Source organism: Gigantopelta aegis, chromosome 15, assembly GCF_016097555.1.
Source record: "Gigantopelta aegis isolate Gae_Host chromosome 15, Gae_host_genome, whole genome shotgun sequence".
In the NCBI taxonomy this organism is placed as follows: Eukaryota; Metazoa; Mollusca; class Gastropoda; order Neomphalida; family Peltospiridae; genus Gigantopelta; species Gigantopelta aegis.
Window position 1 is genome coordinate 7,167,684 of NC_054713.1, and position 13,969 is coordinate 7,181,652.

At 40.4% G+C, this 13,969-nt stretch overlaps 1 protein-coding gene across 1 annotated transcript in view; it reads right to left on the reverse strand.

Moving 5' to 3' along the window:
• The window catches only part of LOC121390644 (cationic amino acid transporter 4-like), a 27,543-nt gene extending 13,848 nt beyond the window's left edge, over positions 1-13,695 (reverse strand). The window contains exon 1 of the mRNA XM_041522506.1: positions 13,315-13,695. The gene's annotated coding sequence lies outside the window, so the exon portion shown is untranslated. The remainder of the gene's footprint in view (positions 1-13,314) is intronic.
• Between the last annotated feature and the right edge of the window lie 274 nt (positions 13,696-13,969).

Here is a 13,969-nt window from a genome sequence, read left to right on the forward strand (position 1 = left end):
GGGCTGTGTGTTTGTATGTACGATACTGTACTGAACAACTCATGTATACCCCTCTAATTGGGCTGTGTGTTTGTATGTACGATACTGTATAGAACAGCTCATGTATACCCCTCTAATTGGGCTGTGTGTTTGTATGTACGATAGTGTATAGAACAGCTCATGTATACCCCTCTAATTGGGCTGTGTGTTTGTATGTACGATACTGTATAGAACAACTCATGTATACCCCTCTAATTGGGCTGTGTGTTTGTATGTACGATAGTGTATAGAACAACTCATGTATACCCCTCTACATGGGCTGTGTGTTTGTATGTACGATAGTGTATAGAACAACTCATGTATACCCCTCTACATGGGCTGTGTGTTTGTATGTACGATACTGTACTGAACAACTCATGTATACCCCTCTACATGGGCTGTGTGTTTGTATGTACGATACTGTATAGAACAACTCATGTATACCCCTCTAATTGGGCTGTGTGTTTGTATGTACGATACTGTATAGAACAACTCATGTATACCCCTCTAATTGGGCTGTGTGTTTGTATGTACGATACTGTATAGAACAACTCATGTATACCCCTCTAATTGGGCTGTGTGTTTGTATATACGATACTGTATAGAACAACTCATGTATACCCCTCTACATGGGCTGTGTATTTGTATGTGGGACTGGGGAAAATACAGTTTAATACATGTACATGTTATATATATATATATATATATATATATATATATATATATATATATATATATATATATATATATATATATATATATATATATATGTATATGTATATATACATACATACATACATTATATATATACATGTGTATATATATATATATATATATATATATATATATATACATGTATGTATATGTATTGTCACGGGGATCCTATAATACCCGTAACTGAATGAAACACGATTATCCAAATATCTCTCCTAACTGTATATCTATTAGATCTCTCTGTATCGGGCAGTATATATCCGCGTGGCTCGTCTCTAGGTATGAACAGAGATAAGATCTTATATAAAGTATATATAATATAGCACGTTTAGTTCACTAGAAAACAGAACCAAAACACAATACACTTTGGAATCTGTATTAATCTACGCTGACAAATGTACTGCCGTAGTAGTTAATTAACAACAACAAATAGTAACAACCCAGAACTGATCACTTAATTAGTTAATCACTAGGTGTCTAGTTTATACAATTATCTAATCACTTCACCGTGACACAACACCCACACGTGTGATAATTGAGAAACGCTTCCAGGGGAACTTAATTAATAAAGGAATTACAACTCTATTCCTAACTGGTTAATTTTTAATTAACCCTTAACTACTCATACAGTAACCTTGTAATACAGAATTAATACTGGTACCTATCACAATAAAGACAATAACCTACAGTTTACCTAGGTCCTCTAGGATGACTGGTTAAGCTTTATATATATATATTAGAACAGTGAGCCTACAGTTTTACTGCGTCAGATTACCGGCAGCACCGTCTAAATAATATTGGTATAATACAGTATTAAAATATTTAAAGTCACATCAATCACATCAAGGTTATACAACAGAGCAGAAATAATATTTACCAAGTCCAAACGGACGCGTTCCCTGGAAGCCTTCCAATATGTTTCTCCCCGATATCTCTAAAATCCTAGCTATTTATTATAAAACCGAATATCGCGGCACCGAATACCCACAAGTGATATTTCCACAGCGACCGAGACGACAATTTTCCTTAGATGGCCAGACTTGCTGACGCCTAGTCGCCAAAATCACGGCCGTAAAAACTGCACTCGCGGAGGTATTACGTAACAAAGTGGGCTTCAGTGCATATTGGAACTGCACACGGCCCTCTAAAACAATTAATATCGCCACAGGCGAAAACAAAATTAAGAGCATGTACCGTCACATGTATGTATGTATGTATGTATGTATATATATATATGTATGTATGTATGTGTCACGGGGATTCTATAATTCCCGTAACCGAATAAAACACGATTATCAAAATCTCTCTCCTAACTGTATATCTATTAGATCTCTCTGTAACAGGCTGTTAAACCTAGTATGGCTCGTCTCTAGGTATGATCAGAGATACGATCTTATATAAAGTATATATAATATAGCACGTTAGTTCTCTAGAAAACACAACAAAAACACAATACACTTTGGAATCTGTATTAATCTACGCTGACAAATGTACAGCCGTAGTAGTAAATTAATAACAACAATAATAACAACCCAGAACTGATCACTTAATTAGTTAATCTCTGAGTGTCTAGTTACACAATATGCGAATCACTTCACCGTTACACCACACCCGCACGTGTGATAATTGAGAAACGCTTACAGGAGAAGTTAATTAATAAAGGAATTACAACACCATTCCTAACTGGTTAATTTATAATTAACCCTTACTACTCGTTCAGTAACGTGTGATAATTTAGGAACGCTTCTTGGGGAACTTAATTAATAAAGGAATTACAGCTCTATTCCTAACGGGTTAATTTTTAATTAACCCTAACTACTCTTCAGTAATCTTGTAACACAGAATTAATACTTATCACAATAAAGACAATAACCTACAGTTTACCCAGGTCGGCTGGGATGACTGGCTAAGCTTTATATTACCAAATACTCATATAATGTTAGAACAATAAGTCTACGATTTACTTCGTCAGATGACCGAAGACACTGTCTAAAGAATATCGGTATAATACAGTATTAAAATATTTAAAGTCACATCAATCACATCAAGGTTATACACAGAGCAGAAATGATATTTACCAAAGTCCAAACGGACTAACGTTCCCAGGAGCCGTCCTAAATTCGTTCTCCTAGATATCTCTAAATTCTAGCTATTTATTCCAAAATCAGAATTGGCCTGGGGGAACAAAGCGGCACCTCACGTATCATCTCATAGTCTGACTCTCTTAGAGTCGGTATTATTTCTCTCTGATCGTCAGACTACTGACGCCATCGTCGCCAAAATCACGGTCGTCGAAACCGCACTCGCAGAGGTATTACGTAACTACTCGCCACATGGCCTCCACACCTCGCTAAGTGCATATTGGAAAGCAAGAATCGCGCGAGAAGTATTACGTAACAAGTTGTCCACCTGGGCTACGGGCAATAAACTGCACACGGCACCCTAACACAATTAAAATCGCCACAGGCGAAACAAATTAAGAGCATGTACCGTGACAGTATGTATGTATGTATGTATGTATGTATGTATGTGTGTGTGTGTATGTATGTATGTATGTATGTATGTATGTATATGTATGTATGTATGTATGTATGTATGTATGTATATATATATATATATATATATATATATATATATGTATATATGTATGTGTGTGTGTGTGTGTGTGTGTGTGTGTGTGTGTGTGTGTGTGTGTGTGTGTGTGTATATATATATATATATATATATATATATATATATATATATATACATGGTCTTTGATATACCAGTTGTGGTGTACTGGCCGGAATGAGAAATAGCCCAAATGTGCCCATCGATGGGGATCAATCCTAAACCGACAGCGCATCAAGCCAGCGCTTTACAACTGGGAAGGAAGGAAAGAAATGTTTTATTTAACGACGCACTCAACACATTTTATTTACTGTTATATGGCGTCAGACATATGGTTAAAGACCACATATATATTGAGAGAGAAAACCCGCTGTCGACACTTCATGGGCTACTCTTTTCGATTAGCAGCAAGGGATCTTTTATATGCACCATCCCATAGACAGGATAGCACATACCACGGCATTTGATATACCAGTCGTGGTGCACTGGCTGGAGCGAGAAATAGCGCAATGGGCCCACTGACGGGGATCGATCCCAAACCGACCGCGCATCAAGCGAGCGCTGTACCACTGGGCTATGCCTTGCCCCTCTTTACCACTGGGCTACGCCCCGCCCCAGACAGGCAAACAAACAGACAGACAGACAGACAGGCTGACAGACAGACAGACAGACAGACAGGCAGGCAGACAGACATATAGATATATAGATATTGTGATGGAAGTTAAATTTATATTAAAGAAAGAATCTGGGGTAACAAAGGCCGTGTTATTTACAATCTGATTAAAATTATTTCATATACCCTCGGTTTAATCCCGAATTTTTTCAAATTCTTTTCAAATCACTGACATGATTTTGCAAGTTAGGTTTTGATTGGTCGAATGAAAGGTGAACTGAACATGAGCTCCAGCGGGCTGCTGTTAGATCCACATGTAATAGTGGAGCTAATTTTAATTAGATTGTGTTATGTACTATTGTGTCTGTGGAATGGTGCATATAAAAAGATTCCTTGCTGCTAATCGAAAAGAGTAGACCATGAAGTGGCGACAGCGGGTTTTCTCTCTCAATATATGTGTGGCACTTAACCATATGTCCAACCCCATATAACCGTAAATAAAATGTGTTGAGTGCGTCGTTAAATAAAACATTTCCTTCCTTCCGTCCTGTCATGAAGAAACCACTCACCAAGTTTGAGAAATATCCAAAAGCACTGAAACTTGTTTACCAACACCTCAACACGTTCTTTACGCTATGGCTATTTGGTGTCTGACAAAAGATTTTTTTTTTTTAATTTAAATTAAATTTATATCAAAAATATTTAAACTATTGTGTCAAAACTAAGATCATCAGGAGAATAAACAAACTGGTGGCCATACAAGCCAGTAACGTATATAATGCAGAAGGCTAGCTTGGACATTAAAAACAATAACTGGGTAAAAACATGAGTTGGCAATAGGATAACAATGAATGACTCAGGGGTATAAGAAAAAGGTCTTATTTGTATAAGCCGGTAGGGCTGTATTGATTGAGACCATTAGGGTGAACGATGGTTAGTTTGGGTATCGAAATGGATTCTGCAATCTCTAATGTAGCTTGGTCTCTGTTAACTGGCCTCAGATTACAGTTATCTTCCCATTTGGTTGTTCAAAATCTGGAAATTTGTCCGCGCAAGTAGTCTGCTGTTTGACTGTGATTATTTCATGACAGACAGCTATGAAGTGGCAATTATTTTACTGAAGTGACAGGGGAGAGCATGTAGTTTGTAAACATGTGTAACTTGTTGACATTGAAGACTTGTTTGTGGTAATTCCGGCCCATGCAAAAGTAGTGCTTTTTGTGTAAAATTGGTGTACTCCGGCCAGGTTTAGAGGGTGTGTTTGTTTAAACCAATATGCTGGGAGAAAGAGCTGGACAACAGGGGTTGTCCTTTTCAGGGCATATGTCCCCCGGGCAGTCAAAGGTACATACAAAACTTAACGGGCCTGCTGATATTAATAAAAATGTTATAGCCACTAAGGTATATAGAAACATATAGCGAAATTAATTGTGGTCTGTGGCCAATTTGAGGCGGGACGTAACCCAGTGGTAAAACGCTGGCTTGATGCGCGGTCAGATCCTCGTCGGTGGGCCCATTGCGCTATTTTCCCCATCAAGTGCACCACAACTGGTGTATCAAAGGCCGTGGTATGTGCTATTCTGTCTATGGGATGATGCATATAAAAGATCCCTTGCTACTAATTGAAACATGTAGCGGGTTTCCTTTCTAAGATTATAATGTCAAAATCACTAACTTTTTGACATTCAATAGCCGATTATTGATAAATCAATGTGCTCTAGTGGTGTCGTTGAACAAAACAAAATTTTCTTTACTGTTAACTTGCTGTAAAAGAACACAATTGTACAATGGGTGCGTTTTCCTTTTTATTATATTTAATATGTCTGTGACCAGAAAGTCTATTGCTGAATGTTTGAACAGTCTGTCCAACATACTGCATTTAGCAAAGAGTGGATGTGAGGCAGCACATCACATACGATTTATTTATTTATTTATTTAGCGGGCATCGTCTCCATTAATTGTTCAGGAATGGAGAGTTACTCGGACATTCCCCTATACTTAATTCTTGCCGTACATCGTTCTTACGAGTGAAATTTGCAATGGCAAAACATCGTGTGCAATTAATTTCTGCCGTACACCGTTCCTGCAGGGTGAAATTTGCGCTGGCAAAGAGTCGTGTACAGTTAATTTCCGAAATACACCGCCCCTTCGTGGCGGAACGTGCCCTACCACTGAACACATGTCCTAATATACCGTAGAATACGGCCTTTGTCTAATACATTTTTGTCTTGTCTTGTCTAGATAACGTCGTGTGCAGTTAATTCCCAACGTACAACGTCCCAGCGTATAATAGGGCGACCGTGCACGTTGTCCCATTAACAACCATCGCGTGTTTAGCATGGTAAACCATCGCCTAACAGCGCAATAACGTAAAAAAAAGAGTAAAGTTTGTTTTATTTAACGACGCCACTAGAGCACATTGATTTTTTATCTTTATCATCGGCTATTGGACGTCAAACATATGGTCATTTTGACACTGTTTTTAGAGGAAACCCGCTGTCGCCACATAGGCTACTCTTTTTACGACAGGCAGCAAGGGATCTTTTATTTGCGCTTCCCACAGGCAGGATAGCACAAACCATGGCCTTTGTTGAACCAGTTATGGATCACTGGTCGGTGTAAGTGGTTTACACCTACCCATTGAGCCTTGCGGAGCACTCACTCAGGGTTTGGAGTCGGTATCTCGATTAAAAATCCCATGCCTCGACTAGGATCCGAACCCAGTACCTACCAGCCTGTAGACCGATGGCCTGCCACGACGCCACCGAGGCCGGTCGCGCAATAACGTATGTCTGGGATTATAATATTTATCCATTTGTTTGAACCGGGACGATCGTAAACGGAGACAGATGACGCATAGTTGAAATATAAGATAATAACACTACGGGCTGCAACAGACGAAATCAATTTCCACTGTCCATATGCGTACGGACACCGGGGGAGGGAGGGGGGGGGGGGGGGCGATTCTTGCCCGAATTAAACGAAATTACAAGAATCTGGATAAATAATGTTTATCTTTATTAGCTTCACTACCAAACAGGTATACAGTGTTGCAAACGAATCACTACGCATTATTACATATATCTGCCTGTCTGACTGACTGACTGACTGTCTAGGGCGGGACGTAGCCCAGTGGTAAAGCGCTCTCTCGATGCGCGGTCGGTTTGGGATCGATCCCCGTCGGTGGGCCCATTGGGCTTTTTCTCGTTCCAGACAGTGCACCATGACTGGTGAGAGAATGATGGAAATACATGTATTGTGAAAAAGGAAAAAAAAAATCATATAAAAGTGATGCATATAAAAGTTCCCTTGCTTCTAATCGAAAAGAGCAGCCCATGAAGTGGCGACAGCGGGTTTTATCTCTCAATATCTGTGTGGTACTTAACCATGTCCGACGCCATATAACCGTAAATGTAATGTGTTGAGTGTGTCGTTAAATAGAACATTTCCTTCCTTCCTTCCTTCTCTCACTAACCGATAACAACTAAAACCACTAAAGGCCTAGCCCAGTGGTAAAGCGCTCGTATGATGCGCTGTCGGTTTAGGATCGATCCCCGTCGGTGGACCAATTGGGCTATTTCTCGTTCCAGCCAAAGTGCATCACCAGGCCGCTGATACTTGACAATTTGCGTAAACCATTTATGGGTTACGCAAAATCAAATTCAGGTAACCTATGATGATCATGTAAATGATATCATAAATTCAATGCGCGAACGAAAAATGGGTTACGGAAAATACACTTACGCGAGCGACCCGCGAACGAAAATTTTCGGAGGCCTGACCACGAGACATTTTTCACTGCTAGAGCCGTTTTCTGACATTTTAAGTTATAAGGTACTTCCGTTTTATTATTTAGAATATCCATTTCATATAGCTCAAGTGTTTCTGGTCATCCGAGTATTTGTTTTTTTTATGGTTATTTCCCCGATTAAACATCACAAAGTGAAGTTTTATCAGGGTCCGACAAATTCACTAGCCATCGGTCCTAGCTAGTGATTTTTTTGGTTTGGGCGAATGAACATTATTAACTGGCCTTTGTTATACCAGTCGTGGTGCACTGGCTGTAGCGAGAAATAGCCCAGTGGGCTCACTGACGGGGATCGATCCCAGACCGACCGTGCATCAAGCGAGCGCTTTACCACTGGGCTACGTCCCGCCACTAGATGTGTTATAGGTTTGTAGATTAACTGAATTTAATGTCCACTTTCCGGGGCAGAAACTGGGCACTGCGAAAATGACTTGAAATAAATTGCAATTAACACCCCATAAAGTGTTCTAAGAAAACAGTTTACGATGTATATTAATCCGCTCAGGCAACTCAACCTAATCATTTAATACATTTACCATTATCTAACAGTAATGTGTAATAGAACCGAAAATAAAACTGCATCAACTCACATATAGGCAATAGGCAAATAATTAGTATTTCAGTGGACATCATTATTGATGTTCCAAAGATCGATTATAATCGAAAATTATCGGATTAGCACTACCGATATGATGATCGATTATCAAAATCAATAATCGACGGTGTGGGAAAATTATACCTCCAGTTTAGATGATGCAGCCGTATAAATATGCTGTGGGATGGTGCATATAAAAATCTCTTGCTGCTAATCGAAAAGAGTAGCCCATGAAGTGGCGACAGCGGGTTTCCTCTCAAAATATCTGGGTGGTCCTTAACCATATATCCGACGCTATATAACCGTAAATAAAATGTGTTGAGTGCGTCGTTAAATAAAACATTTCCTATTCCTGTAAATATGCTGGGATAATATTTAAAGTTTAACAGTTTGTTTTGTTTAATGAAACAACTAGAGCACATTGATTTAATAACCATCAGCTATTGCATGTCAAACATTTGGTAATTTTTACATATAATCTTAGATCTTTCATTTTCCCCATTAGTAGCAAGGGGTATTTTATATGCACCATCTCACAGACGGGATAGCACGTACCACAGCCTTTGATATACCAGTCGTGGTGCGCTGGCTGTAATGAGAAATAGTCCAATGGGACCACTGACGGGGATCGATCCTAGACCGACCGCGTATCAGGCGAGTGGTTTACCACGAGGCTAAGTCCCGCCCCTAACAGATGATCGATGCTGAAATTCTAACCGATTCCCAACAGTAGACCACATTGTTTCTCGTTCGTCCTTAAATATTTGTATTTTTTGTTTTGTTTTACAACTCCAGTGGAGCCCATTTGATTTATTAATCATCGGCTATTGGAAAAAAAAGAAGAAAGAAATGTTTTATTTACGGTTATATGGCGTCAGACATATGGTTAAAGACCACACAGGTATTGAGAGGGAAAACCCGCTGCCGCCACTTCATGAGCTACTCCTTTCAATTAGCAGCAAGGGATCCTTTATATACACCATCCCACAGACAGGGCTGTACATACCACGGCCTTTGATATACCAGTCGTGGTGCACTGCCTGGAACAAGAAATAGCCCAATGGGCCCAACGACGGCGATCGATCCCAGACCGACCGCGCATCGAGCGAGCGCTTTACCACTGGGCTACGTCCCGCACCCTCGGCTATTGGAAAAAATCAAGAAAGAAATTTAATGTTTTATTTAACGACGCACTCAACACATTTTATTTACGGTTATATGGCGTCAGACATGGTTAAGGACCACACAGATTTTGAGAGGAAACCCGCTGTCGCCACTACATGGGCTACTCTTTCCGATTAGAAGCAAGGTATGTTTTATTTGCACTTCCCACAGACAGGATAGCACATATCACGGCCTATGATCTATGATATACCAGTCGTGGTGCACTGGCTGGAAAGAGAAATAGCCCAATGGGCCCACCGACGGGGATCGATCCCACACCAACTGCTCATCAAGTGAGCGCTGTACCACTGGACTACATCCCGCACCACTTCTGAAGGGGGAACAATTTGTTCTGAGGAGGTCACCGTCTCAAGTGAGGTGGGGCGGAGAGGGAAAGAGGCACAATTTGTTCTGAGGACGTCACCGTCTCAAGTGAGATGCGGCGGAGAGGGAAGGGGGCACAATTTGTTCTGAGGAGGTCACCGTCTCAAGTGAGGTGGGGCGGAGAGGGAAGGGGGCACAATTTGTTCTGAGGAGGTCACCGTCTCAAGTGAGGTGGGGCGGAGAGGGAAGTGGACACAAGTTGTTCTGAGGAGGTCACCGTCTCAAGTGAGGTGGGGCGGAGAGGGAAGGGGGCACAATTTGTTCTGAGGAGGTCACCGTCTCAAGTGAGGTGGGGCGGAGAGGGAAGTGGACACAAGTTGTTCAGAGGAGGTCACCGTTTCAAGTGAGGTGGGGCGGAGAGGGAAGTGGACACAAGTTGTTCTGAGGAGGTCACCGTCTCAAGTGAGATGCGGCGGAGAGGGAAGGGGTCACAAACCATATTTTTACATTTATAATTGATTAGGCCAACAAAAAAAAATGGTCTGTTTCCGGTCACCCGACCGACCCTAAATTTTGCCACCGACCCTGAACTTTTTTTTCTGCTGGGGTGGGGTGGGGGGAAGTACACAGAGAAGTTGTGGTCGCGGATCGACAAAGCAGACGATAGAAGTACTCAAGTAGGATAACTCTTACACGTCAGTGTGTGTGTTAAATGGAGGTTGAGGGGTGTGTGTGCGTGGGGGCAGCAGCGATGGTTTTTATACACCCCCACTGAAATTGGAATCATTAACCAGTGTTCTACGTTGCGACCAAAATGGTCGCCAATGCGACCAAAATGTTGGCGTGGCGACCGATTGAATTTATTATCGTCGCCATCTGGCGACTGACTCCAAAAACGTCTAAGTATTAAATTATTTGCCATGTGCGTTCAGAGTCCTAGCAGCGAAAACAAATGAAATTTGCGAAAACAAATGAAATGTGTTGACATCATTGTGCAGTCGGAACATTTCACTATTTACGAAGTTGTCCGATTGATCACTGTGAATTCCATATTAATTGTCGGTACAATTCAGAACTCATCGTTGATTTTAGTAATTTGGCGAAAACAATCCAGATACCTACAACACATTCATAAATGATATAAAATGAGTAGTGTCGCACTGTGGCGAGTAACATTTTAAGCTTGGCTAGTAAATTTAGTTTGTCCACTAGCCAAAGAAGAGTAAGTTATAAAACCGAGTGTAGAATACTGTTAATAACACGTGCTCTTATTAGGTACCACGGTAATTGGTGACACACGAGATCGCATGACAGTACGGTAACGTGTGTGGCGATTAAACGGCTTTTATTACAAACTGCTAAATACTGTAGGCCTATAGAGGAAAATATATCGTATTATCGTAACTCCAGTCATCTCATACAATGTAGGTTTATTTTCCAAAAACAACAACGTGCGATCTCAACAAAACAATAAAGGATTTCTCGATACCACATGCACAGACTACAAGTCATCGCGTTTTTCCCACATGCAAAGGTGAAGGTCATTTGAAGAAGACTTTGTACAATTTTCGTTGTGGCTACTGCTTAGGCCTAGTACCCAGAATTTGTTAATATACACGGGTGTAGCCTGTAGGAAGATATGAAAAAGTGGGGTGGGTGGGTACACACACGTATAAAATTAATATATAAACCATCGATGCCGCTTCCTACGCCAGTGATGTAGATAGGCCTATCAACTGCTGAGCATGGGTAATAATTAAATAAACGGAATATTCAAGAATAACCACTAACATTAAACAGTTCACATTTATTTCAGTGTTTCAGTTAATTGGGAATAAATTAATTTGAGTGATTTTAGCATGGGTCCGTTCAATAGGCTAATAAACATTAAAACTATAAGTCCGTCCCACAGGGAACGCCTTAGCCCGAGTATTCTAACTGTAAGAGAGCTAGACGGACATTTGAACATAAACACGCTCTCATTATTTATGTCCAAATGTCCGTCTAGCTCTCTTACAGTCAGAGTACTCGGGTTAGAAACGCCTTTTTTATTACTATGAAATTTACTACAAGTTATTCATTTCTAAGCCGATTGATTTGTAAATTGCACACAAAATTAGTATTGTTTTGTTATTTCCAATACAAGTTGAATAAATCTGTGAACTTTTTGTGCAAACATCTATTGACCAACTTGGACAAATTTGTGCAGTCATCCTATGACAAAACTGGACAAAGCTGTGAAGTTTCTGTGCAGTCATCTACTGACTTTTATTGGAGAAAGGAATAGTTTGAACTGTTTTAGTTTTTCTGTCTTTTGAAAATGGCATGTGAAACTTAAAACTGACATTGACAGTGAGATTGTTTTTATTTCTCTCTGGCTGCAAAGAGTAAACTAAGATTTTTCAGACAGCTTGCCTTCATGTCTTTCAAAAAACAAAAAAAACCCATCCTACCTACCTACCCTACTTTTTTTGGCCATGTTACCTGAAACTAACTTCTTCTTTTTTTGGCCTTATTATTACACTTGGGATATTTCTAATTCCAAGCAGTGTACCATGACTAGTATATCAAAGGTCGTGGTATGTGCTATCCTGTCTGTGGGATGGCGCATATAAAAGATCGTTTGCTACTAATGGAACATTGAAGCGGGTTTCCTCTAAGATTATATGTAAAAAAAAAAAAATGTTTGACATCCAGTAGCCGATGATTAATAAATCAATGTGCTCTAGTGGTATCGTTAAACAAAACAAACTATAACTTTAATATGAATTAAATAAATATTGTATTAGATGGAAGTTGGAAATAGATATTTCAAACACTAATGTTATGTTTTTTAATAACAAAAATATGAAACATGAATTTCAATCATATTTCAGATATAGCAAGAATATATTAAATGTCACAGACTAATTTCAAGACTTGTCCAAAATATTTTAACGTAAGCCTTCAGGGTGATAATTAGTGGCATACACAGGGCGGTTCTAGCTCGAGTCACCTCTAGCCCCTTATTCATATTACTACAAGATATCAATAAGGGGAGAGCTAGAGGTGACTGGAGCTTCGGCAGTTCAGGCCCGTAGGAACGATATTTGGAGTGGGTGGGGGCACAGTATCTAAGTAGAGGAGCACAGTTTTAGTGGCGGGCACAAGCCATATTTTTATTCTTATTTATATAGTATGACAACAAACGTACACTTTCGTTATTTTAGGTTAGTTACCACACTATTCATTCACAATCACCTTATTCCGGTGTTATGCTGGTAAACGGACCAGCTGTTAACTGAATGATATCACTGACCCGCGGGTATCATAAATCCGGTAACCATATGGAACGAAAACACCGCTATCCCCTGGGCAGGTAGCAGATTGGACTACGATCAATTACCCGAAGCGCACCGAAAGGGCCGCAAAATAACCGACGCGATAGAAAATGCAAAAACAGCATGACAACAGTCTTTACGAACTTACCTGGACTGAAATCCCTGTCAGCGATTTCAAACGACTTTACTTCCTTATCGTCAAGAGTTCCATAAATTATGCCGGCTAAATCGGTTGCTATGGATCCAGCGATCTCCAAGAATACTCCATACGACTTCTTGTTATCGATCACAGAGCGGAGAGAGAGCGAGAGAGAGAAAACGCAGACTCGCGGATATATCCGAGCTGTTGTGGATTTCTTTTTTTCAAAAAAGCTCTCTCTCTCTCTTTATGTATCGAAGGTTATTTTTCACCCAAGCTGCTGTTGTAGTCGAGGTTTAATAACGCAGATGTTGTGTGCGGAACGTGATCATATTTTCAGCGCTGTCGTCTGCTTAACAGTGAAGATAACGCTAAAACCAGCGCGCGCACGATTCGTGACCTGGGAATGTACATGTGTAGCACGAGATCGATTTGAACAGTGAACACATTGAGTTTCCCCACGCAGCCGTTACGGTAATTGACCCACAGTTAATTTGACCCAAGTTTTTGTTGTCGTCTCTTGCTTTATGCATGAGTGTCGGTTGTAAACAGCTGTATTCTCCAAAATTGGTGGGGCGGAGAGGAAGGTCACTGGCTCGCCTGATACGCGGTCGGTCTGGGATTAAACCCCCGTCGGCGGGCCTATTGGACTATTTGTCGTTCC